We start from the raw sequence: 9,908 nt of genomic DNA on the forward strand, positions 1-9,908 counted from the left end.
AGCAGACCAGGAAGAGTGAGGGCACCTCCAGGCAGAGGTCTGGATGCAGAAATACCACGAAGGGTGAAGCATGGGGGAAATGTTAGCGCTGGAAGGGTGCCAACCTCAGCACCCAGCAACCCTCCGGGAAAGGTGACTGAAGATTAAAGGGCTGATTCTCTTGCCCAACCGACAAAAATATTCCAGTTCAGCAGGTCTAGGATGTAGCATTTTTAGGTGATTTCTAGGCAGACGGACCACAGAACGCCCTGTGGAAAACACCACTAAGCAGATGCTCTGGGCTGGTGGATACAGGAGATGAGAAAGGGCCATTTATTCCATGCCGAGGAGTTTGGGCTTTATCCTAAAGATTGGAGGGATGGGAGGAGAGAATCCAAAGTGTCAGAGGTCAGATTGCCTTTTAGAAACAGCACACCGATCAGTGGCTGCCGCTCCCACCAAAACGTAAGCTCCTGTGGTCTGTTTTTCACTGCCGCTGTCCTGCTACCTGAGTGTCTCATACACAGTAGGTGCAAAGTATTTTTTGGGGGGGGCTGCATGGGAATCAAACCCGGGTCTCCTACATGGCAGGTGAGCTGAATCACCTGTGCACCCCAAAGTACATTTTTGAATAAATGAATGAACGGTGAGCATGAATAGGTTTGGAGGGCAGAGGATGGCTTCAAAGGAGGCTGGGGCTGAAACTTGGTCACTGTAGTCCCAGCATGGGACCAGGGTCTGCTCTACAGCAGGGGTGGGGTGGATAGGAGCTTCCAGGCCCTTCGATCATTCTGGAGTTTACGAGGACCACAGAGCCTCTCTGTGCTTCTCAGAGACGCTCTTCTACTTCTGGCATATTCAAGAATATCTACAAAACTAAAAAAAAAAAAAAAAAAATTATAAGCCATAGGCAGGACTGAAATGTACTCCAAAGCTTGTCCCCTACCTGGCTCCAACCCTGTGAGATGTTTTCCCCGCACGGACAGCTGGGCAGTGGGATTGGATCCTGCCTTGGGCCGGGCAGACGCGTTCATAGCTCACCACGGCCAGAGGCTTCCCACTGGGTTTGGCAGTCGTTTGGGGTTGGTTTTATTGTTTTTGTTTTGTGTGTGTGTGTGTGTGTGTGTGTGCGCGTGTTTCCTACAGGCATTTAACTGTACTTAATTTAGGTTTAATAGGCAGCTATTATGTTAAATAGAGACCAGCTGCACTGATTATTTAAGCCATCATTGTGGTCGTTTAACAACCATGTGGTTTGACTGCTGCATCTCAGTAAAGGCTTGCTGATGCCCAGCGATTGTTAGGGTTTTGCAGTGGGCAGCTGCCCTCACCTAGCTACTGTCCTCTCCTTCCAACAATTGCCTGAGGGCCCGGAAGCTCCCTGCTTTTTTTTTGCCTAGTGTCTGGGTATATCCATGAGTGAGCACAGAGATGGGGAAACTGCAGCTAGGACCACGTGTGGCCCAGAGGAGAGCCTGGCCCTGCAGACAAAGATGCGGCATGTGGCTCCAGCCAGCTCCATTCCTAAACCACCTGCCGGCAGTTTCCAGACTCGCCCTCTGACGCCCAACAGCAGGGTGTTGCTGCTGGGAAACTCGGAGGCCACCCCTGAGCCCAGGAGGTGACTAATGCACTTGAGACTCCTCTTGGAAAAAAAAAAAGAAGAAGAAGAATCTGCTTATAAGAAAGAGAATCAGAAAGAAAGCTCTAGGATACTTACGTTCTAGAAGCTTCTTTCACTGCAGTGTTACTTAAAAAAGAGTGATTCATGGACCCATGTCATGAATCTGGCCTCGCTGATTCGTGCACCTGGCCTTGCTGGTCCACATTTGAGCGCAGGCATCAGGAACTCGTGTAGCAATATGAAACTGCCCCGATGTCTAAGCGTGTTCACCGCGTCTTTGGACAGGGGGTGCAGCAGTTTAGGTATTGTCAGACTCGGTGCCGTGGCTGCCCAGCCATGACTGGTCATGTGCAGTCAGACCATGTAGCTGTTCACTGGACTGATCATTTAAAACCAGCCTTTTGGCTCAGAGAGTTTGAGAAACACAGCTTAAGGGCTGTAGGTCTCACCTCATTTGCAGTGCCGCCCTGCCTGCATGCTTTACAGAACAGAGCAGGACTTTTAAAATCCTCCCTAAATGAAGTTCTCATAAATGCCACAGTATGGGTGGCCCCTGAAAACATTGTCCTGAGGGAAGTAAGCAGGGCATAGAAGGACAAATACTGTATTTGTCCACAGTATATGAAATATCTAGAAATAGCTCATTCATAGAGACAGAAAGGAGACTACAGGCTGCCAGGGAATAGGAGAAAGAGGGAAGGGAGCATTTTCCTTGGTGGGTATAATGTGTTTGGAAATTTTGGAAATTTTTAATTAGTAATTGTTTGTAAATCCTCCTTAAACTGAATCCTTCTGCTCCTAAATCAAATCGAAACTATTTCTTTTTTATAAATCAAGACTGTGAATATACAGTCTAAGTATTACCGAGATATAATTCACATACCATAAAATTCTAAAAGGGTGAATTTTATGGTATGTGAATTATATCTCAATAATGCTGCTATCTAAAAAGATTAGCTAGATGATAAAGAGATTAGATGATAGATATAGTAGATTATGGATAGATAAATGATTAAATAAATGATTAGATAGAGATAGAGAGATAGAGATAGATAGGTAGGTAGAAAGAAAGAAAGACAGACAATAGATAAATAGATAGATAGATAGATGGAGATAGAGATGATTAGATAGATGACAGATAGATATAGATAGACCATAAATGTCTTTCTATGTCAACCAAAATCAAGAGATTATGCCCAGCTGTGTTTTTGCACACACTCCTGGAAAATCCACATTTGCCTTTCCAGCTCCACCCGCCACGCTCCTGCTCTGCGCCCAGGAGGTAGGCGCTCTCTACAGACCACATCGCCCTGCAGGCTGCCCTCCAGAGGAAACCAGAGGTCAAGCAAAAGCGGGCAGGGCAGGGACTCCGCAGCCGCCTCGCCGCCAGGGCAGTTGGAAGGTGACTGATTTGTCTCCCACGGCTACAGCTCTGGTTCCAGGAGCCACTCTCTCTCCATGGTAACAGCTCCCTGCTGTTGCTGGCCCCAGGGTGCTTCCCTATCCCCAGCTGGTTTTCCCTAACACTGCTCACATTTTAAAGATCCTTCCCATCAAGTCTTTTCAATTACCTTCTTTGAATGTGCCATCTGCTTCCTGCTGGGACCCTGATACCCAATTCACTCCTGGTCTCACCAACCTCCCTGGAGTCCCTCTTGCTTTGTCCAGGCCTATTGGAAATCAAGCCTGCTTTCCGTGAGACACGAAATACTGCATCATATAGCTAAGGGGAGGTATGAAAAAGACAAAAATGTTAGCTGGTGCAGAATTATTGAATGGCTTTATCCTGGGAAAATAGATCACTTTTGATAGATTTTTTAATCTGCTGTTTTGCAACCTTATAAATGGAAGGTGAAGTCTTACCCAAGAAAAAGGCGACTTCTTCCAGTATCAATATCCAGATCTGCACCAGAGGGTGCAGACAAGAGCCTATGCATCAATAGAAATAAATTGATGCTAAAATGAGTAGTATTTAAAAACTGTGATCGGCAAGAAAGATAATCCTGACACTACAATATATAAGAATCTGGCAAACACAGCCTGATGCCTATAAAAGGACGATCCAGCTCTAGAGTTTGTCCTGCAGGCCCCATCCCTGCCACTAACCCCGAGATTTCGTGGAAGACAGTTTCAAATAAACAGCTGGGAAGCTTGTTGAAACTGCCATCATATAAGCACAGTGTGTGCTCTGTGACTAAAGGGACAGAGTGACGATTCTGCTGAGACTTCAGCCATAGCTCATGCTGGCTTCCCAATAAATGTGGAGCAGGTGTCAACCTGAAACTTGATTTCATTTCTTTCCCCCTTTTGCAGATGATAGGATGGAAGCAGAGAAAAGTGAGGTAACTCATTCAAGGCAATGCTAGTAAATAGGAACTAGGGTGCAGCCCAGCTAGTCTGGCTCAGTGCACTGCACCAGCTCTCAGTTGGCAATGCTCTAGACCTCCCAACTTCCTTTTATATGCACCAATTCATTTCCTTAGTGGAAAAGCCAGCTGTAAATGAGTTTTCTTTACTTGCATCCCAAAGCATTCTAATTGATACAGATGATATCAGTGAAAATATTCATAATCTTCCCTCTCATTCCCCATTACCCTTTTACCTACTTTCCCTCAATACAACATTTCATTGCTTTATTTTCTAGATGATCCTGATTCCATGATCAGTCCTATCTAGATGCTTTGTATGCCCTTCCAGAGCAATTGTTCTCACGGGGCAGAAACACATAACAGGAGGTGAGTTGGAAACATGGGGAGTTTCCATTGTCATAATGATGGAGTGAGGAGGCTACTGGCATTTAGTGGGAGGAAGCCAGGGATGTCAGACATCCTCAACACAGGGACAGTTCTGCACAATTAAGAATTGTCCTGCACAATTTTCAAATGTATTTACAGACATTCACATAGATGAAAAACGTGGCTATAGCAAGCTTAAAACCTGACTCTGATTCAACAGCACACTCCTAAACAATTGGTGGGCTTAAGATGAAATCACAAGAGAAATTAGAAAATACTTAGAGATGGAAGAAAATGAAAACACAACATACCAAAACTTATGGGATACAGTGATGGGAGTGCTCAAAGGGACATTTATAGCTATGAATGCCTGAATTTAAAAAGGAAAAAGTCCTCAATTCAATAAACTTGCTTCATATCCTGAGAACTAGAAAAAGAAGAGCAAGGTAAATGCAAAGTGAGCAGAAGGAAATAAGATTATAGCAGAGATAAATGAAATAGAGAATAGAAAAACAATTGAAAGAATCAACCAAACTAAAAATTGGTTCTTTGAAAACATCAATATAATTGACAAACTTTTAGCTAGGTTGACAAAGAAAAAAGAGAACACACAAAAAACTAAAATCAGAAATGAAAATGGTGACATCACTAATGACTTTACAGAAATAAAAAAGGATTATAAGAGAATACTATAAATAATCGAATGCCAACAAATTTGATAATTTTGGGCAAAATGGAAAAATTCCTAGAATACACAAATTACCTAGAAAAACACATAAACTGACTTAAGTAATAAAAAAATTTTATTAGACCTATAATAAGTACAGAGATTGAGTCAGTAATCAAAATCTCCCAATAAAGAAAAGTCTAGGCTCAGTGGCAGAGTATTCGCCTGCCATGCTGGAGACCCGATTCAATTCCCAATGCCTGCCCATGCTAAAAAAAAGAAAGTCCAGGACCAGATGGTTTCACTGGTGAATTCTACTAAACACTTAAAGCAATTAACAGCAATCTTTCTCAAACTCTTTCAAAGAATTTTTTTTAAGTAGACCAATTTCCTTTATGAATACAGATGCAAAAATCCTTAAACTACAAGCAAAACAAATCCAATAACATATTTAAAATATTATACATCATGAACCAGTGGTACTTATCTCAGAAATGCAAGGTTGGTTCGACATACAAAAATCAATTAACGGAATATACCATGTAAGCAGAAAACTGAAAAACACACATGATTATTTCAATAGAAACAGGAAAGGCATTTGAAAACATCCAATACCATTTCTTTATAAAAGCACTCAGAAAGTTGTGAAGAGAAGGGAGTTTTCTCAATGTGATACAGGCCGTTTATGAAAACCCAACAGCTAATATCATACTGAGTGGTAAAAAATGGAAAGCTTTTCTCCCTAAGATCAGGAACAAGGATGCCTGCTTTCACCACTGTTATTCAGCATAGTACTAGAAGTACTAGCCAGAAAAATTAGGCAGTAAAAATAAATAAAAGGTATCCAAATTGCAAAGGAAGGAGTAAAACTATCTCTATTTGCAGATGATAATGATCTAATATATAGAAAATACAAAGGCATCCACAAGAAAACCATGGAACTAATAAATCAATTCAGTAACGTGGCAGGGTACAAGGTCAATACACAAAGATCAAGTATGTTTCTATACAATGTCAAAGAACAATCTGAAGAGAAAATTAAGGGAAAAAATGCATTTGCAATGACATCGAAAAGAATAAAATATCTAGGAATAAACTTAAGCAAGGATGTGAAGACTACAAAACACCACTGAAATAAATTTTAAAAGATCTAAATAAATGGCAAGGCATCCCGTGTTCATGAATTGGAAGGCTTAATAGTGTTAAGATATCAATACTATCTATATTCATTTATTAAGGCTACCAGAATGCAGAAATGAAACAGCTTTTTAAAGGGAACTTAACAAATTACAAGTTTACGGTTCTAGCGCTTAAAAAAAATGTCCAAACTAAGGCATTCAAGGAAAGATACCTTGGCTCAAGGCAGGGTGATCTGGGAAGGCACGTGGCTGGCATCTGCTGGTCCATGTTCTCAGTTCATTGCTTCCAGCTTCTGATGCCAGTGGTTTTCTCTCTAAGTGTCTGTGGGCCTTCACTGAGCTGCTCTGGGACTAAACTTTGGGTCTCATCTCTTTGTTTAACATCTGTCAGGACTATAGATTTCCCCTCTTCAGGTTCTGGCTGTTTCTGTGAGTCCTTGCTTAGCGCCTGGCTATCTTCTGTCTCGATCTCCAAATGTCTACATCATACTGCTCTTTCTCCAAAATATCCCCTTTTAAAGGACTCCGGTAAGCTAATCAAGATCCACCTGGAATGGGTAGAGTCACCTCTCCATCTAATCAGAAGATCATACCCACAAACAGGTGTGTCACATCCAATTGTTTCCACCCTACAACATGGAATCAGGATTAAAAGAAATGGCTGCTCCTACAAAATTGGATTAGGATTTAAACATGGCATTTCTGGGGTACATAATAGATTCAAACCAGCACACTACCCAAAGTGATATACAGATTCAACACAAGCCCTATCAAAATTTGAAGAGTCTTTTTTGAAAGAATGGAAAAGTGGACCCTCAAATTCATATGGAATTGCAAGGCGCCCCGAAAAGTCAAAACAATTTTGAAAGTGAAGAACAAAATTGGAGAACTCACACTTCCCAGTTCAAACTGTATTACAAAGCTGTAGTGATCCAAACAATGTGGCACTGGCATAAAAGTTAATTACAGAATTACCATATGACCTAGCAACTCCACTCCTAGATATATACCCAAAGAAAGAGAAAACAAGGTTCCAAAAAGATACTTGTACACCAATGTTCATAGCGGCATTATTCACACTAGCCAAAATGTGGAAACAACCCAAGCGGCCATCAACAAATGAGTGGATAAATTAACTATGACACAGCCACACAATGTAATATCATTTGGTCACAAGAAGGAATGAAGTTCTAAGACATGTTGCAGATAGATGAACCTTGAAAGCATTATGCTTAACAAAATCAGCAAGGAATATTTGACAAGTATTGTATGCTGTCACTTATATAAGAATACCATATTCATAGAGACAGAAAGTAGATTAGAGGTTACCAAGGACTAGGGGAGGAAAAGGAGGTTTTGCTTGGTGGGTGTAGAGTGTTTTCTTTTTACAAATGAAAAATGAAACTCTGAAATCTATTCTACAACAAATTATTGTGCTGTGTTTTGAAATTTATTGCTTTTTGTGTATACCTTATCTTTCACAAAAAAGAAAAGAAAGTTGATTATGATGATAAAAAATATTTATTCCTTCTAGCCTCCTATATTTCGGAGCAGCTGGAAGGAAAAATTTGAGAGGATGGTGTGGTAGCCCATAACAAACTCTGAGATCTGTCCTGTAATTACTCGTTAAAGAGTGCTTTGAAAACTATTGCTTTTTTCTTTCTTTGCTTTGTATATATGTTGTATTAGACAATTTAAAAAGTTAAAAGCATCTAGTGGAAAAACACTCTTTTAAATACAAAAACAAAGTCATATTTTATTTAGAGACTGAGTTTACTATGACATATAGTTCTTTGTTTTGTTTAAAATTTTCCTAAGAATTGCTCACCATTTCAGAAAATCCTATCACCTACAGTAAAGCCATTCATGGTACTCTAATTGTTGGTAAGTACACCTGCATCTGAAATGATCACATCTGAAATCCCACAGATATATGCAAATAGATTTATTTAGCTCTTATTTTGAAACATCACTCAACATCTCCATTTGGAGAATTCCTGATATTCTTACAAGCAGTGGGGACAACCAAATCAAAAGGCCAAGCCCTCAATCTTGGGGTTTGTTTCTATGAAACTTATCGCCACAAAGGATAGGCTAAGCCTACTTAAAATTAGGCTTAAGAGTCACCCCCAGAGAACCTCTTTTGTTGCTCAAATGTTGCTCTCAGCCAGCACAGCAAGCGAATTCACTGCCCACCCCCCACCCTCACCTACGTGGGACATGACTCCCAGGGGTATAAACCTCCCTGGCAACGTGGGACAGAAATCCTAGAATGAGCTGGTATTTGGCATCAAGGGATTGAGAAAACCTTCTCGACTGAGAGGGGGAAGAGAGAAATGAGATAAAATAAAGTGTCAATGGCTGAGAGATTTCAGAGTCAAGAGGTTATCCTGGCAGTTATTCTTATGCATTATATAGACAACCCTTTTCAATTTATGGTGTATTTGAGTGGCTAAAGGGAAGTACCTGAAACTGTAAAGCTGTTTTCTAATAGCCTTGTTTCTTGAAAATGATTGTTTAAAGATATAACATTTACATTGTGACTGTGTGATTGTGAAAAACTTGTGTCTGATGTTTCCTTTATCTAGGGTATGGGCAGATGAGTAAAAACTATGAATTAAAAAATAAACAAATAATAAGGGGGGAAAGGATAAAATATATTGGGTAGATGGAAATATTAGCAGTCAATGAGAGGGAGGGGTAAGCGGTATGGATGTATGAGTTTTTTCTTTTATTTTTAATTTCTTTTTCTGGAGTGATGCAAATGTTAAAAAAATGATCATGGTGATGAATACATAACTATGTGATGATATTGTGAGCCATTGACTGTACACCACATATGGAATGTTTGCATGTTAAGCATGTTTGTGTTTGTATGCTGTTTTGTCAATAAAGATATTTTTTAAAAACATCATATATATTTGAAGTATGGAAAGTATTCCATGGAATATTACCTTACATCTCATAAATCCAAATTCATTCATCGAAACTATTCTACTTCATTATTAAATACAAAAAAAATTCTTATGAAATATTTTCTGTTATTTCTCCTTTATGTGAAGGTTAAAGCAGTATTTTAAAAACTCATATGGGGGTGGGCAACAGTGGCTCAGTGGCAGAGTTCTCACCTGCCATGCTGGAGACTCGGGTTCAATTCCCAGTGCCTGCCTATGTGGAAAAAAAAAAACACCTCATATAGGAAAGTAAGTTATATAAACTGTAAGTTTCATGTCATAACGCAGACAGGGCATTACAACCTACCTGTGACAGAAGGGCCCCAGCCCTGTGGGGTGGGCATCCCTGGTCTGGAGCACCAGCCACACCCTCCCTAGCCTCACACACATCCACTGTGAGGTCTGGGCACAAAGAGGTAGCAATTTCCCTTCTCTCTCTGCCTTACAGAAATAGCATGAAAAGCAATGCAATAACCCATGAGCAATTCAGAGAACTCAATGTGTTAGGATTTTTAGAACCATCATCCTGTGTTAACTCTTCTTATAATTGAGTGAACAAAGGTCCCAAGAAGTTAAGGCTGATGTGGCAGATGTGGTTCTGTGCATCCCCTGCAGCTCCCACCTCTTCCTTCCCTGCTCCCCACAGCCTGGCCCCCGGCCCCTGCCAACAAGGCTACTGGAGAACAGCTTTACAGTTTCAGGTACTTCCCTTTAGCCACTCAAATACACCACAAATTGAAAAGGGTTATCTACATAATGCGTAAGAATATCCTCCAGGATAACCTCTTGACTCTGAAATCTCTCAGCCAT

At 40.7% G+C, this 9,908-nt stretch overlaps 1 long non-coding RNA gene across 1 annotated transcript; it reads right to left on the reverse strand.

Annotated features, from left to right (window-relative positions):
* Nucleotides 1-205: 205 nt before the first annotated feature.
* LOC143651662 (uncharacterized) lies at nt 206-9,404 on the reverse strand. The gene is made up of 3 exons (XR_013160117.1): nt 9,273-9,404; nt 3,175-3,326; nt 206-855 (listed from the first exon to the last, which is right to left on the reverse strand). It is a non-coding gene; the product is annotated as an uncharacterized LOC143651662 (long non-coding RNA).
* Nucleotides 9,405-9,908: the final 504 nt, after the last annotated feature.

This window comes from Tamandua tetradactyla, chromosome 12 (assembly GCF_023851605.1).
Source record: "Tamandua tetradactyla isolate mTamTet1 chromosome 12, mTamTet1.pri, whole genome shotgun sequence".
Taxonomy (NCBI): Eukaryota; Metazoa; Chordata; class Mammalia; order Pilosa; family Myrmecophagidae; genus Tamandua; species Tamandua tetradactyla.